Source organism: Callorhinchus milii, unplaced genomic scaffold (genome assembly GCF_018977255.1).
Source record: "Callorhinchus milii isolate IMCB2004 unplaced genomic scaffold, IMCB_Cmil_1.0 Scaffold274, whole genome shotgun sequence".
NCBI lineage: Eukaryota > Metazoa > Chordata > Chondrichthyes > Chimaeriformes > Callorhinchidae > Callorhinchus > Callorhinchus milii.
In genome coordinates, this window is record NW_024705015.1 from 66395 (window position 1) to 72885 (window position 6491).

General features: G+C 44.8%; 1 long non-coding RNA gene across 2 annotated transcripts; it reads right to left on the bottom strand.

Moving 5' to 3' along the window:
* Nucleotides 1–1701: 1701 nt before the first annotated feature.
* On the bottom strand, nucleotides 1702–6232 carry LOC103174148. 2 transcript variants are annotated; one of them, XR_006086023.1, is made up of 4 exons: nucleotides 5224–6232; nucleotides 4192–4235; nucleotides 3337–3377; nucleotides 1702–2394 (listed from the first exon to the last, which is right to left on the bottom strand). It is a non-coding gene; the product is annotated as an uncharacterized LOC103174148 (long non-coding RNA). The 2 variants fall into 2 exon arrangements; XR_006086022.1 differs by having other exon boundaries at nucleotides 4192–5745.
* Nucleotides 6233–6491: the final 259 nt, after the last annotated feature.

Below are 6491 nucleotides of genomic sequence, written 5' to 3' on the forward strand. Positions count from 1 at the left end.
CCATCGGCGGCCTATCCTTCAGCCACTAAACCACTACACTGTGGATCTACCTTCCTCACTCTCTTCGCCTCGCGCCATCTCTTTCTATAACCCGATGTCTGCTGAAGACCTTTCTTTCCGACCGCGCCTTTGGTCACATTTCCCACTCTCCCTGGCTCGGCCCCGGGATCATTTACTATGAACCGCTCTTGAGACGCTGTCCGGCTTTCAGGGTGCCATATATACACACAATTTGATCTTGCTGTTTTCTCTTGACGTGAAGAGCGCTACACGTGTAATTTATTGTTGTATATTCTTATTTCCTCTCAATATCATCATCCATAACCATCTCCACCCCATCTTCAGGTGAACTGCTCAGCTCTAATAAAATGGTGCCCAGCTCAGCACTAACAACATGGTGACAAGCTCAGCACTAAAACCATGGTGACCAGCTTAGCACTAAGACCATGGTGACCAGCTCAGGACTAACTAAATAGTGACCAGCTCAGCAGTAACAACATATTGACCAGATCAGCACTAAAACCATGGTGTCCAGTTCAGTACAAACACCATGGTGATCAGCCCAGCAGTAACACCATGGTGACCGGCTCAGCTCTAGTACCATGGTGAGCAGCTCAACACTGACAACATGGTGACGACATCAACACAAACACCATAATGACCAGATCAGCACTAAACCCATGGTAACCAGATCAGCACTAGCACCTTGGTGACTAATTCTGAACAGCTGTGACTGAGCACACTGTAGGTTTGGTGAAGAGCTACACAAAGCCTGTGTTCTCTCTGTAACTTTGCTTTATATGATGATAGTCTGTGTGACTTCGCACGTTCTGGATGAGAGCTGTTTTTAGGCTGATTTTCGCCAATGGTGATGGTTATTTCATTTGTGACCCTGCGGTGAAATATGAACTGATAAACATTTCCTTTTTAGTGATAAAATTTAATAAAAGATTAGAAAGCTTACGCAAAATCAAACTGTTACATTTCATCATATCAAATTAATGCTTACTAAGGGTTAACAAATTTTACTGCAATGAGTTGATCGGATCAATGTAATGGCTTTGATGTATGAATCGATTGGATGTGCACACTCTCTCTGTACATTCAAACTCTTTCCACATCTTGCTGTCTCTCGCTGTCCTTTCATACACTTTTCCACTCTTTCTCCCTCTCATTGTTACACTCTTTCACTCACTCAATTCGCCCCACCCTCACCCAAACATACTCTCTCTCAACTCTCATATTCTCTGCTCTCTTCCTATCTCTTTCTTTCCCTCACTATCTCCCTCTCTCTCACACTCTCCACCACAATCTATCTCTCAATCACGATCTCACTCTCCCCGTTTCAATCTCTGTCTCCTACCCCTATTTCTCGCCTTATGCGAACAGCCAGTATCTCTCCCTGTGACACTCTCACTCTCAATCACTCTCTTCTTCTCTCCCATCACCACCTTCTTTAATTCTCAATCACACAGTATCATTCTGCTCCTCTCACAATCACTTTCATCCCCTCACTCTCAATTACTCTTTCACCATCCCTCACCCCTCTTTCGCATACGCACTCTGTTTCTGCCCTCTCATATGCTCTCTGCTTCACTCTATCCGTGCTCTCCCTTCTAAATTATTCTCTGAATTACGCAATAACATTTCTGATTCCAGCGTTCACCTTCACCCAATCTTGATTCTTCTCTCTCTCTCTCATTCCCTGACGCTCTCTCATTCAATCTCTCACCCTCTCACACACAGGATCTCATTCTATTATTTCCCTCTGTCTCACTGTTTCTGACTCAGTGTTTCACTCAATCTTACTCAATCAGTTTCTCTCTCACTCCGTCTTTCTTGCAGCCAGTCTCTCTCTCTCTCTTTCTTACTCCGTCTCTCACTCAGTGTCATTTAATCACTCAATCGCATTCAATCACAAACTCTCTCTCAGGCTCACTTATTTTCTCTCCCATTCTCAGTCCCTCTCTCAATCTCTCTCTACGTCTCACAAATTCAGTCTCTCTAACTCTCATTCAGTCTCTCTTTAAATTTGTCTCTCACGAAGTCTCTCAGGAAGTCTATCATTCTTTCTCCGTCTCTCATGAAGTCTCTCAGGAAGTCTCTCAGTCATAAACCGTTTCTCCCTCGCTCCCTCTTCCGTAGTGTCTAACTCAGTCTCCTTCCGGGTTAGGATGACACGTGATGTGAGAGCCCCGTTCATGTCAGACTAAAGCTGGAATCGAATATAGGTGATGGTGGGTTGATAGAGCCAGGACAGAAAGCAAATAATGGCCATTGGCCACCGCACTAAACTCTGACTGTGGCGTAGACAGCACCATCTTCCTCATCGGCTTCACGGCCTTCCTCATTTCTCTTTCCTATTGCTAAATTGGCGTAGATGATTTCAGCGTCCTGAAAACAGGCAAAAATTAGCACGTCTGCTGAAGATCAGATGGAAATCCCCCTCACCACAAACCCACCACCCAGAACACCCCGATTCACAGCTCCGGAATGTGAATCTTCCTGGGTGTGCACCCCACCTACAGCCCCAAGTATCCTACGGATGTGAACATTCCGGCAAAGGGGAACCGAACGCTGACAAATCCCCTCGTAAGTAATAGTGATGATAAAACCATGCATTTAGGAATTATTTCTGAGGTGAATGGCGCTGTTTGAGTGCAAAATTTAAACACACACACACATACGCAGAAACACACACACACATTCACACAATCACACAAGTACACACACACACAAGCACAGGCAAACAGAGAAACAAAGGCACACGCACAGACTGACGCAACCACATAGACAGACAGCCCGACATACACACAATCACACACACGCGTTTCACGTTGACAGAACAGCTCAAATAGGTACACAACATTTATTATCAATTGGACGAACTTCATAACCGAAACAAAACGCAGTAACCAAATGTTGCACAGAAACGTCCTACAAACACACAGTCACTGCTCTGTGCAGCAAATCATGCTAAGCTCTTTGAGACATCCTCTTCATGTAAATTATTTATAACAAATGCATGGATTATTATTACTTTTACGAAATGAGCTAACATTTTTTTTCGACCAGGAAATGAGGAGATTCTCCCTTCTTTTTCTCAGTATTGCTAAATTCCCGACTTTAGGGTTTGGCCCATGAATTTCTAGGTCAGGCGAAAAGTGCTACCGGCCAGCCAGAGTGACACAGAGCCTGAGCTGGGTTGAGCCAGATTGGCTTAAATCCTGAGCGAAAGTGACACATGGTCTGAATTAGGCTGAAACTAGGCATGAGCTGAGCTGCAGAGGACCTGAGTTGGGCTGACAGAGGGATAATGGTACCGACACTACTCACCGCTGGAGGCATCGAGCGTGGAACAATTCTCACAGTTGCATCTGGAACAAACGGAAACGGGATTTTACCATCTCACTGCTGTTTGGTATTATTATTAAAGATATCAGTGATTACAATGAATAATTATGAATGACCATGACAATGATTATTTAGCAAAGAGTAATACATTATTAATCATTTCACTGGAATTAAATCCTTATCTCTACTTCAAAAAGTCCGAAAGCTGTCATAACATTGACGGTGCAGAGCATCAATTGTGTATTTTGCGAATGAAACACAGAAGCCGTTCGTGTCCAGCATCCACAGAAAGATACACACACGCACAAACACGCACACAGTGTGTGAACGATTTTTGGTGGCGGACTGTTGGCCAGAGGGAGATTGTTGAGCGGGAAAGCCAAATTCACGTTTTTGAATAACGACGCTGGACCTTTAATGTCCACATGAACATTCAGAAGGGACCTCGATTTATCGTCTCATCTAAAGGAGAGAAAACTTCAAGCGGCTCAATTTGAGAGAAGCGATTGCAAGTCAGACACACAGATTTTTATGCCGACAGACAAACACAACGAAAAGCACACAGAAAGACACACAGGTAGATCAAGATAGGAGAGTGGCAGAAACACAGGTCGACGCACAGTAAGTCACACAGACAGAATAAGAGAACGTGAGTGGAGACAATCAGAAACATAGACTGAAAGAAATGGCGAGAGACAGCTTCAGGCAGCCTCTGGTATGCGAGACGCTCAGGTGCAAGTGATTCGTTTCTGAGGTGTACGGGAACAGGGCTGACAAGGACTGTTTCTGACCAGCTCCTTTCACTCTGGACTCAAAGCCAGGAAACCAATTGCTTACATGTGACGCTGCTGTTTTGTGGGCCGCCTCCCATGGGTACATTCCTAAGGAAAAAAAGAGCAGAGGGCGATTAATTACTGCTGTTCTACTGATGATATTTAGAGAGCTCAGAACTATGCTTGAAACGGAGCTAAACACCAAATATTGTCTCTCATCTGGCGGAAAGTACCGCGAAATGGCACTGACAGAAATACTCTTGAAGGAGCATCATCACAGTCATGTGGGGTCGAATCGCCGCTTTCTGTCCTGTCGCTGTCTCTGGTGCTACAGTTGGAAAAAGCAGCAGAAAGTTTGCCAGACGGTGATTTCAAAAGCTGGTAAAATGGCAGATCCCTGACTTGGAGAGAGTAAATTTTGGTAAATGGTTTCTGTGATATACAGAGCCCGATGACAAAACAAAATTGTGTGTGTGGGTGTAGCGGGGGGCGTGTTTGGGGCACGGATAGATTTGTGCTGAAAACTATCACCACGGTAACAGGTATCCACACCAGACGTTGAGTTCCAGTCATGCCTCCGACCCTTGGAAATTGCTGTGTTTCTGATGTTCATGCAGTAGCTCTGCCAACCTGATCGCAATGAGCCCAAGAGTCAGGATGGCGAGAGTAAATGTTTGTCGACCTCAACGTGTGCATTGGGGTAAAGGCTGGGGTCTCAATACTTAAAATCACAAAGCTTGCTATTTGGTGCTCTCTCTGGCAAGCTATGTCTGCCAGTCGTGATTGAACCAATCAACCCGTTAGGGATACTTCTTGCAAGGAAACAGAAGCTGAGTGGGAGGTATACTTGCCCACGGTATCTGTCTGCCCTCCAAGTCTTGCCGATGAGGGTGGGAGTGAGCACCAGTGCAGACAATATGGGGAGAGAGCATGGAATGGGATTAAATTGGAAATGGTCAGTGGGGTTCGAGAAGCAGCATAGCAACGCTGGGGTGAGAACAGGAATTTAAATACTGTAACGATCTCCATTGGGGATGGCAGCACCTGCACAGGCAGGATGGGAAGTGAGCATGGAAGAGTGGAGAAATATCCTCACCTTTCCATTATTCGACTGTTCTGTTTACCTGTAAGTACAAAACGTAATAAGTACCAATTACTAGTTAACACTAGTTGTATATTTTTGTGGTTTTACGGTTAGTAATATCCGCTTTTCATCCGGCGTCAAAAGGGCTTGACAGGGATGGTTAGCAAGAGCAGAACCCAACCAAACCTCCCACACACTAATGCCATCATTGGATTTGCCTTCAACCACTCCACCGCGCGCTCTCTCCAAATACGTTCCAGACACCTCGCATATTAACTCAAGAGTGTCCCAACAGAGAGCCATAGAATGAGTGACCAATTTTATTTTGGGGATTGTTGGCCAGGATACGAGGATAATCTCCATCATGTTGTCGATTGGTGCCACAGGATCTGCATTGTCCATATGATCAGACACTCGGGACCTCTGTTTAACGGTCTCACGGGTGGTACAGGCGGAAAAAACATAACAGTAAACAAAGAGTCTCAAACTACAATACGTTCTGTACTGTATTGCAAACAATCATGTCAATCAACAACAATAATTTGGATGTACAATGCGTGCTCCACGCCACATGGCGTCTCAGCTCGCTTCACAGTAACGGAAACCGTGGCCGAACCAATGGGAGGGGGCAGAAGTTGAACAAAGTCGCGGTGGAAAAGAAAGATCTTCAGCCGAGACCTCAAAATAGGAAGAGAGGGGACGATGCGAAGGGAGTGAGGAAGGGAGCTCCAGATTTACAAGCCAAGATGATCCTCGACTATAGCCTGTAACCCCACTAATGTAACGTTATCTAACTTAAGTATAAAAATGCCCATTACAGATTACGCTGACATATTCGTTGACTTTTCTTCCTAAATCAGAATCATGATGTTGTATATTCGCTTCCAATAATACATGAGTTGACAAACACCGAAGACTGATTCGGTACCTTTGTGCTCAGTTCTCCACCTGCACTCATTGTCGAAGAAGATTAGCAATACACAATTACTTTCACTTCCTTTATTCCCAGTAACTTTAAACTGTACTGACTGATATCTATATTCTCCCTTGAGCCGAGAAGATTAAGGGGGATTTAATAGTGGTTTTCAAGATCATGAGATGATTTGAAAGGTTGAATCGGGAAACACTGTTTGCACTGATGTGGGTCAGTATCCCGAGGACACCATTTAATATAGTCAGTAAAAGAAACAGAGCGGAGCTAAGGAAAATTGTGTTCACCCGGCGAGTTGTTGGGATCTGGAATGCATTACCTGAAAGGGCAGTGGAAGCAGATACAACAA